The 11,041-nt window shown below is 40.9% G+C and overlaps 1 pseudogene; it reads left to right on the top strand.

The window, feature by feature from the left end:
* Positions 1 to 10,316: 10,316 nt before the first annotated feature.
* Positions 10,317 to 10,614, top strand: LOC122725526 (annotated as a pseudogene).
* Positions 10,615 to 11,041: the final 427 nt, after the last annotated feature.

Below are 11,041 nucleotides of genomic sequence, written 5' to 3'. Positions count from 1 at the left end.
GCTAGTAAGTGTCAAGTGTCTGAGGCTGGATTTGAACTCAGGTCCTCCTGAATCCAAGTCTGGTGCTTTATCCACTGCACCAACTAGCTGCCCCCTCCAAGGAATTTATATTCTAAAGGGAGGAAGGGGGAGAAGACATGTACATTATGAAGTACTACACACACACACACACACACACACACACACACACAAACACACATATTCATTAATCTCAGATAAGGGTGGCTAGGTGGCATAGTAGATAGAGCACCAGACCTGGAGTCAGGAAGACTCATCTTCCTGAGTTCAAATATAGCCTCAGATACTTACTAGCTATGTCACCCTGGGCAAGTCACTTCACCCTGTTAGCCTCAGATTAATATGTAAAATAATAATATTAATGTGCAATATGTAAATTAGCTAATATGTAAAATAAGCCAGAGAAGGACATGGCAAACCATTCTAGAAACTCTGCCAAGAAAACTCCAAATGGGGATACAAAGAGTCAGATGTAACTAAAAATGACTGAACAATAATAAGAACCATGTCAGAGGGAAAGATGTGAGGATCTGGCATGACAGGGAAAGACCTCTTGCAGGAAGTGGTACCTGAGGGGGCAGCTGGGTGGTGCAGTGGATAAAGCATTGGCCCTGGATTCAGGAGGACCTGAGCTCAATCTAGCCTCGGACACTTGACACTAGCTGTATGACCCTGGGCAAGTCACTTAACCCTCATTGCCCCACCAAAAAGAAAAAAGAAAAAGAAAAAAAGAAAGTGATCCCTGAAGGAAGTAAAGAATTGAAGAAAGCCAGGGAAACCAAACAGACAAAGTCAAGTGGGCACATCAGTTAGAGTGTCCTGTGTAAGGAGCTCCCCGTACTCTAATGTAGCTGGATTATGGAGTATGTGTAGGGAAGTAAAATATAAGAAGATTGGAAAGGTAGGATAGGACTAGGTTATGAAAAGCTTTAAATGCCAAAGTAAAGACTTTACATTTGATCCTGGAGATAACAAAAAGCCAGTGGAACTCACTGAGGGTAGGGAGATAATTGACATGATTGCACTTGTGTTTTAGAAAAATCACCATGGTGGGTGAGTGAAGAATGGATGGGAGTAGGGAAAGATGGTCTGAACTAAAGAGGAAGCTGTATGAGTGGGAAGAAGGGGGTGTATATAAGAAATGTTGCAAAGCAAAAAAGACAAGATTTGAGAATAGATTGGACATGTGGAATGTGTGGGAGTAAGGAGCTGAAGATGACACCAAGGTTTTGAGTTCACAGTAACTGGAAAATGAGGAAGAATGAAAGGTTGGCAGGAGGAAGGTATAATAAGTTCTGTTCTGAACATGTTGAGTTGGCCATAATGTATGACTAGAGCTCAGGAAAGAGACTAGGGCTAGATATACACATCTGGGTATTATTATTCCCATAGAGGTGATAATTAAATACTCGGGTTGCTGATGAGATCAGCAAGTGAGATGGTAGAACTGATGCAAAGTGAAGTGAGCAGAACCAGGAGAACATTGTGCACAGTAACAACCACATTGTGTGATGATCAGCTATGATAGACTTATCTCTTCTCAGCAATACAATGATCCAAGGCAATTCCAAAGGACTCATGATAGAAAATGCTCTCCGCCTCCAGAGAAAGAACAGATTGAAGCATATTATTTTTACTTTCTTTATTTTTTGTTTTTTTCTCCTGATCTGTTTCTTCTTTCACAATATGACTAATGTGGAAATGTTTTACATGATTGCACATATATAACCTATATCAAATTGCTTACCATTTTAGGGAGGGGGAGAAAATTTTGGATCCAAAAAAAATTTAAATGAATGTTAAAAATTGTCTTAACATGTAATTGGAAAAAATAAAATGCTATTTTTTTTAATAAAAAGTGGGATAATATAGAGAGAAGAGTGAAGAAGGTGTGGGATAGAGACTTGGGAGATGTTCAATTGTTTCAGTCATGCCTGACTCTGGGCCTGGTGCTCTATCCACTGTACCACTTAACTTAACATAGTAAGCAAACCTGACATCTATAAAGATCCAGCAAAGGAGATTGAGAAGGAAAAGTCAAATAGGTAGGAGAAGAACCAGGAGAAATCAGTTTCACAAGAGTCTGGATAGGAGAGAGTTTGCAGGAGGGAGAAGTGATCAACAGTGTTTAAAGCCTCAGAGAGGTCAAGAAGGTTAAAGACTGAGAAGAGACCATTAGATTTGGCAAATAATGAGTACAAGAAAAGCATAGGAAGACACATGAATTGATATAGCAGCTAGGTGGGAGGCTAAATAGAGTTCTGGGCACAGACTTAGAACAGTATGAGTTGGAATCTTGCCTCAGGCACTTACCAGCTATGTGACACTGGGCAAGTCATTTACTCTTTCTGGGCCTCAGTTTCCTCATAAGTAAAATGAAAGGATTGAACTTGGTAGCCTCCAAGGCCCCTTCCAGTTTTGTAACATATGATCCTATGTTACAAAGCAAAGTGAGCAGAATCAGGAAAACTATATCCACAATGGCCACAGCAGTGTAAAAAGGAAGAGAAAGCTTAGCCCCTCCAAAAATCAGAAAATGTTCCTTTCTTCTTTTTTGTGGGGCGAGGTGGGCACCATGGTGGAAATGCAGTGCATGCAGAAAAATTTGTAACAAATAAAAACCTGATTAGTTTTTGTTATGAAGGGTTTTTTTTTAAAAAGAGATTATTCATACCTTTAAAGACAGCAGTTTTAGCTGGATGATGAAGTCTGTAGCCAAATTACAGAGGCATTAGGAGAGAATATGAGGAATAGTGGAGGTGATTGGTATGATTGACTTTCTTAAGGAGTTTAGTCACTTGTGGGTGTGATGTTTAAAATCTTAATTGTGGTAGCCAAAAATTAAAAAGCTTCAGTACCAGTCTTTGGGCATTAAACATTTATTAAAGCATACAGATATTTACAAAGAGTTCAGAAGGTTAAGAAAGAAGTCCTACCTAGCCTAGAGTTCCAGCCTGGTTGGGTTCTTCCTGAAGTCCTCCTCCAGGAGCCTGCTTTAATAAGGAACTCCCTTTCTCAAGCTGTTTGTGGAAGCTTTTTTATACATCTGGAACAGAGGCAGTCCTTACACCCTGCTTCAAGGTGATTGGTTGGCGTCATCCAAATCCATTGTCTTTGAAGGTGTTCTCAAGTTGAGTTCACAGTCTAGTTTCTGAGAACAATACCTTCTTAAGGGATAGCCAGGTGTGATTACAATCCAATTAACTTGATACAATCCAATTAACTTGAAGTAGGCTTAATCAGCAGTCAATCACTCTCACTTGATTCAATCAGTATAGATTAATCTACAGGTGGGTCTTTGAGTATCTGCTAAAATCCCATTATTTCATCACATGGGTAAACAAGGGGAGATGAGATGAGATGAGATGACAGGCAGAGAGCTGGTAGGTTTTGAGTGAAAGGGGATGTGGTTCCCCAACCTCCCTCTTCAGTTGATGGAGTCACAGAATCAACCAACCAACCAACCAACCAACCAACCAATTAAACAATATAATCTCAAAGTATAAAATAAGTGTTCAATTGGGGTTAAGTGACTTGCCCAGGGTCACACAGCTAGTAAGTGTTAAGTTACTGAGGCCGGATTTGAACTCAGGTACTCTTGACTCTAGGACCTATCCAGTGCACCACCTAGCTGCCCCAGGGAATTTTTAATGTGAATAAATCCTGAATCAATTTTACTGTTGTTTTTCAGTCACATATGACTCTTCATGACCCCAATTGGGGTTTTCTTGGCAAAGATATTATGGTTTGCCATTTCCTTCTCCAGATCATTTTACAAATGAGGAAAATGAGGTAAACAAGGTCAAGTGACTTACCCAGGGTCATACAGCTAGTGTCTAAGGCCAGATTTGAATCCAGGTCTACTACACCACCTAGCTGCCCTAGTTTTAGTTGTTTATAACACTACAACCTCTCTCCTCTCTTTCCTCCCCTTTCTTCCCCTGTCCTTCTTTCCCTGCCTTATACTTAATACCTTCTGATTATATTTCTTGGTTTTCTATGATTAGATTAATTGATGGGAGTAGAACCCTTTCTTTCCCTTACACATATACAGAAATAAACATGCCAGGTTTAGGGAAATGTGTTGACAGCTTGATATAATGGAGAAGACACTGGACCAGGAGTCAGGAAGACCTGTCTCCAAATCACAGTCAGATATTTACCATCACTATGTCCCTGGGTAAGTCACTTAATAATTCCGTACCTCAGTTTCTTCATCTCTAAAATGAAAGGGTTTGATGACCTCTAGAGTATGGTCCTTTCAGATGGAAGATATTTGGGAGGAACCAAGGTTACAGAGTAGATAGAACTGAGGCTTGAAGGAAGAGGATTTTGGAATGATAAGGTAGAAGTCTATTCCAGGCACAGAGGGAAGTGAAGGCAGCATAAGAATGGAAATCTATCTTGTTCTGCTGAACCCCAGAAGGCTGGAACTAAGGGCAATGGATGAAAGTTAGACTTCATCTCAATAGAAGGAAAACCTTCCCTAACAAACACTTCAAGCCAACCCAAAGTAGAATAGACTTCAATGACCGGTAGCAGGTTCTCACTTGATGGAGATCTTCAAACAAGGAATGGAATCTTCCATCAAGTGGTATCAAGGGAATTCACCTATAGGTAGAGGTTGGACTACTCCAAGATGGCCTTTCAGGTTCTTCCTAACTCCTTGTAATTCTGGGACATACATAATCACAAGGACAAGAAAAGGTTAACATTGTGAGTTCCTTGAGAACAAGGGTTATGTATGTGTGTGTGTATTTGTGTTTTTGTTTTTGTTTGGCCTTTTTTTTTGTATCCTCCCCCAGCACTCAGGAAGGAAGGCAACAAGCATTTGTTAAGGGCCTACTACATGCCAAGCACTGTGCTAAGTACTTTATAAATATGACCTCATTTGATCCCCACGACAACCCTTGGAGGTAGGTTCTATTATTATCCCCATTTTACAGTTGGGGAAACTGAGGCAGACAGAGGTTAAGTGGCTTGCCCAGGGTCTATAACTAATAAGTATCTAAGATCAGATATGAACTCAGTTCTTCCTGACTTCAGATCCAGCGTTTATCCACTCAATAAATGCTCGTTGACTAGCTAGTGATATAAGTAGCCAAGGATAATAGTACATATAAATTTATTTTTTTCTGGTAAAGTTGATCCAACACATTTTTTTCAACCAAGGTCATAGAACCTTAGATCTGGAAGTCATTTTAAAGATGCAGACTTCTCACCATCCCTAAATTCCCCCCCCCCCCACACACACACACCCCATTCTGGCCCCACCACTTCATCCATGGCAGGTGGCTGTCTGCTCTTTTTTTAAACAGTGGAAAAGGAAATTCCATAACCTTAGCAAACTATTCCAGACACTGACACCTGTCATTCTGGGGACTTAAACTCTTTGTTGCAGTTGGAGACTGGCTGTCGGGCACCTTCTGCAGAATAATCTGCAGAGTCTTTGAAAAGAGCCCTAGATTTGGATTCCAAAGACATGACTTTGAGTGTTCTTGTCATTTACAATTTGGGTGACCCTGGGCAAATCATTTCATCTGCCTCAGCTTCAGTTTCCTCCTCTATAAAATGAGGGGGTTGGACTTCACAGTTTCTAGCAAGCAATTGACCTACCAAGCAATAAACATCAACTATGTGCAAAGACAAAAATGAAATGGTCCCTGACCTCAAAGTGCTTATAGTTTGAAAGGACTTAGAGACCATGGTGCCCAAGCCCCTCATTTTATAGATTAAGAAACTGAAACACAGAGGGGTTAAGTGACTTAACCAGGGTCACACAGCTAATAAATATCTGAGATGGGCCAGATCTAGGTCTTTCTGACTCCAAGTCCAGTGCCCTGTCCACTATTCCAAACTGACAGCTTACATTCTGCTGAGGGAAGTCTTAACTGGTGTAAGGTAATGAGGGAATTGAAATTTAGAAGGCATAAAATATAATTATTATAGTAATTCATTCCCCATCCTGCTCAACTGAAATTAATGTATACTATATCAGTGGATTCAAACCCACAAGCATTATTTTAAAATGCCTACTCTGTGCCAGGTACCATACTAATCACTAGGAATAGAATAGCAGAAATAGAAGCAGAAAGAAAGACAGTCCCTGCCTTCAAGGAGCTTACATTCTAATAGGAGAAGACAACACATAAAAGGGAGATGAAAAGGGTGAAGAGGGAGGAGGGCAAGAGAAGAAGAGGGGAGAGAATCATACCCATGGGAAAGCTTGGTAAAGAAATTCAAGGAAAGTCAGAAATACAACTGGGGTGGAATGACGCTATCACTAGCCTGGGTGTCCTCCTTGAAATGGAGGCTTTTAATGCAGTGTAAGGAGTGGTGGCCCTCAAAGGGTGTTTGTTACATATTATCTTCACATAATGAATTATATAATCGAGAGAAAGAAGCCTTTTATGCTGTTTGTCCCAGATAACAAAATTACTAGTTTAGACTGATTTCTAAGGTCCCTTTCATCTCTAAATCATAACCTTGGGTAAAGTTAACTCTCTGGGACTCAGTTTCTTTATCTGTGATATGAGGGGACTGGAATAGTCGACTTCTAAGATCTTTTCAGCAGAGCAGCTGGGTGGTGCAGTAGATAGAGTTCCTGACTTGGAGTAAGGAAGACTCATCTTCCCGAGTTCAAATCTGGCCTCAGATACTTCCTAGCTGTATGACCTTAAGCAAGTCACTTAATCCTGTTTGCTTAAGTTTCCTCATCTATAAAATGAGCTGGAGAAGAAAATGACAAACTGCTCCAGGATTTTTTGTTTGTTTGTTTTTTAGTGAGGCAATGGGGGTTAAGCGACTTGCCCAGGGTCACACAGCTAGTACGTGTTAAGTGTCTGAGGCCGGATTTGAACTCAGGTACTCCTGAATCCAGGGCCGGTGCTCTATCCACTGTGCCATCTAGCTGCCCCTGCTCCAAGATTTTTTAAATAATATTTTATTTTTCTCCAATTATGTATAAAAACAATTTTTAACATTTGTTATTTTGTTAAGTTTTGAGTTCCAAATTCTATCCTACACCCCAGTATCTTTGCCAAGAAAACCCCAAATGGGGTCACAGAGAGTCTGACAGGACTGAAAAGACTCAACAAGAAGATCACTTCAAACTCTATGCCTATGATTTTATTATAATGCTTCTCCATGTTCTATCACCCCATTCCTCTGAAGATGGGCATGAAGAAGAGATCCTGTTTTCTAATTACTTCATCATCTTTTTTGCAGGGCAATGAGGGTTAAATGACTTTCCCAGGGTCACACAGCTAGTAAGTGTCAAGTGTCTGAGGCTGAATTTGAACTCAAGTTCTCCTGAATCCACCTAGCTGCCTCTACTTCGTCATCTTTTACTGCTCTCCTCTGAGTCTGTTCTGAGTTGTTATGTCCATTTTGACTCATGGTGCCAAGAATTGGGGGAAAGTGGAACACTATGCAACAAATCCAGTGAAAAAGATTCGAGGGGGCAGCTAGGTGGTGTAGTAGATAAAGCACCAGCCCTGGATTCAGGAGGACCTGAATTCAAATCCAGCCTCAGACACTTGACACTTACTAGCTGTGTAACCCTGGGTAAGTCACAGTCACTTAACCCTCATTGCCCTGCAAGAAAGAAAGAGAGAGAGAGAGAGAGAAAGAAAGAAAGAAAGAAAGAAAGAAAGAAAGAAAGAAAGAAAGAAAGAAAGAAAGAAAGAAAGAAAGAAAAGAAAAATATTCTAGCCACTCCTTTACCCTGACCCTCTGCAATAATTCAATCCCAGGCATGGGAAGTTTGGCTCTAACATACCTCACAACCTACCAGGTCCATCCACTTGGACACTAGAGCCTATCCAGCCCTGGAATCTTGCCATATGCTCAGTCATGACATATATAATACCATGGTCTTGCTCCCTATCACACCCAGTTTCCTTCTCTTACTCTTGCTATGTGAAAAATAATTAAATCAGTAGTACTATGTTACATACCATATACATAGCTACTGCAAAGAGGAAAATTATCAATTAAAATATATTTATTTCAGTTCCTACTATGTTCCAGGCTCTCTGCCCTCAAAGAACTTATTTTCTATCAGTCTATTGATTTATGCAAAACTTACCATTAGCCTCCACATAGAAATGTCAGGAATATGGGAAGAATATGAAAGGTATGGTAGTCTGGCATAGTTTATTTAGAGGGCAGGATTAGTTTTTACACTGTTTAAAAATAGGATGGATGGGACCAATGGCCCACAGACTAGGTGATATTCTATGTGGGCAAGACTGGAATGACATTGAAAGAGCCTCTACACAAGATGTCCTTGTTGGTCAATGTCAGTGTTTGAAATGGCATCATTTGAGACTTATCTGTTGGGGTTGAGGCATTGTGCTGACAAAATTTCCCTCTTAACATGTAAAGAAGCTTTCAATAGGCTATTGGGATGAATTGCCCTATTATCCTGAGCAAGTCACAACCCCATTTGCCTCAGTTTCCTCATCTGTAAAATGAGCTGGAGGGAAATGGAAAACCACTCCAGTATCTTTGCCAAGAAAACCCCAAAGGGGGTCACAAAAAGTCAGGCACAACCGAAACAATTGGACAACAATGACTTTCATGAGAAAAACAAAGCAGTTTGGTTCTATTCAGCCTCAACTTTGAGGTCTTCTAACTTGCATCTCCCTTGTTTTCCAGCTCTGCATGAACAGCGTCTGCCAGCTGAGAGAAGTCTAATAAGATCATTACAGGATTAGCAGTTTTCTGACCCATTTACTAAAAAAAGCTGAATCACTCAATTCACTCCCTCTTGAGACCCTGGGGGAACAGCATCTTCTGCCTTTTTTTTTTCTCCTTAGTTTTTTTTCCTCCCTTTTCTTTTAACTGGGTGATTTTCATTAGTTCTTTTTGCATTTCTTACCCATTAGGGGAAATGGAAATAGATACTGATGGCCTCTTCAATTAATGGCCAAACATATCCATCCCAAAGCCCAGCTCTCCCCCATCCTTCCATGAACCCCCAGACACCATTCCCATTAGCACTGGGGAGTCATCCCAAGGGGGATGGGATGGAGAAAGGGAGACCATGACTGGCAGGAAATGAACTGGCTAGAGGGAGACAAGGGACAGCTTTTCAATCCAGCCCCCATAGCCATGAGGACATGTGGCCAGATTTCATTCTCCTGCCTCAAAGTGTGCACTTGAGCTGTGCCATCAATACAGAATAACCACCCTTTCCATTTGAAGTCAGAAGCCCTTGATTTGACTTCAGTTCCCAATCTGGCTCTGCCCACCTGGGGGATGTCACCTCTCTGGGTCTTCATCTATAAAATGGAGTGGGGGGAGGACGGTTGGACTTAATAGCATCTCAGGTTCCTTCCATCTTGATCCCTCTCCTATTATCTTACTCCTGCCTACCAGAAAGAAGAATTTAGAAGTTGTGTAAAGGATAATTAAGAGAGGGTTAGAATTTGGAGACAGGGACAACAGTTTGCAATAAGTGTGGCAGTTGAAAAGACCCTCTGAGTTTAGGGGCTTCTTTGAGAGCCATCAAGTTCATGTATGAAAGTCTAACCCTACCCTTCTTTCTACTCCTACATCACTGCTCTGCCCCTTTTCTGGAACTCTCTACACTAGGAGCTTCTATGCTAGAAACTCCAAGCCTGGATGTGGGAGGTCCTAGCCAATGTGTTCCCCTGCCCATGACATCAGTGATCAGAAACCCATTGGACATTTGTTACAGAATCCTTGGTCTACATTCATGAGATGCCCTGCTGTGTGCAGATAAAACCCAGGTATTCTCATATCCAACCAGAAGAAATCACAAGAACCAGTGGAACATGAATGGTTCAGGTACAGAAGCTCCCTCACAGGAGTATCCTTTTTCTTTTTTCCTCCTGTGGCCTCAAAACCATCACACTCAAGATCCACCATTTCCTCTTTGCCAGCTGGGATGTAGATAGATCTCTGAGGATTCCTTGTCTTTGGAGCCTGAGACAAGAGTGATATTAACTTTAGAGGGCTGACATTAGAGTCACAGGGCTGGAGTTCAAATCCCAGCTTGGATACCACTTGTGTCATCTTGGACAAGTTCCTTCACATCCCTGGGCCTCGGTTTCTTCACCTATAAAAGAAGGGGATTGAACTAGATAACTTCTAAGGTCCCTTTATGATGCTATTGTATTTTACACTTAATGCCTCCTTCCTTGACTCACGGTGCCTCCTGAATGTCATATTTTGGGTCATCTGCTTTCCCATGTGGGAGGTAAAATGCACCAGTAATAAAAGACCACTTCTGGGGCGCGGTTCAAGTTGAGCGTGACTCGCCCCGTGTCATGGAGCCAGGACAGCTGCTGGAGGGACAGACACCAGTTTCAGAAAATCCTCACTGAGTATGGCCTCACAGAAAATGTCGAGTGAATAGTGGAAAATGAGAAGATTAATGCAGAAAAGTTATCAAAACAGAAGGTGGACCTTCAATCATTGCCAACTCGTGCCTACTTGGATCAGACAGTTGTACCTATTTTATTACAGAGACTTGCTGTCCTTGCAAAAGAAAGACCTCCAAATCCCATTGAATTTCTAGCATCGTATCTTTTAAAAAACAAGTCACAATTTGAGGATCAAAACTAATTTTGGGAAAAGAATTTGGTTGTTACTGTAGATATATATGATTAAGAGGCAGTTTATATTGCCATGATTCCTTTTTTTTCTTTTGAAAATACATCTTCAGGACCACAGATCTTGTTTCAGTAACTCCAGAAGGGAACATACTTCCCTTATTCTTTATTTAATGAACATACTTATTTAATGAGCATATTCTTTGTTTTAATTTTTTCACATTGTCTTAAAATCAACCTTCAGAATAAATTGATAAAATTTTATTAAAAAAAATAAAAGACTACTGCTTTCTTTTGTTATTGGTCGGCTTACCTCTTCTGTATAAGCTTCTAAGTCCCCAAATTTTCAGGAGTGGGTCACGTCTACCTAAAATAGAGGAGAGCCCAGGTTAACAAAAAAGGGAGGCAAGCTAAAATGTATTCCAAAGGAAGGGTCTCAG

This window comes from Dromiciops gliroides, chromosome 1 (assembly GCF_019393635.1).
Source record: "Dromiciops gliroides isolate mDroGli1 chromosome 1, mDroGli1.pri, whole genome shotgun sequence".
In the NCBI taxonomy this organism is placed as follows: Eukaryota; Metazoa; Chordata; class Mammalia; order Microbiotheria; family Microbiotheriidae; genus Dromiciops; species Dromiciops gliroides.
Note: the sequence above shows the minus strand (reverse complement) of the source record. Positions and strands in the feature narration are given on the sequence as shown.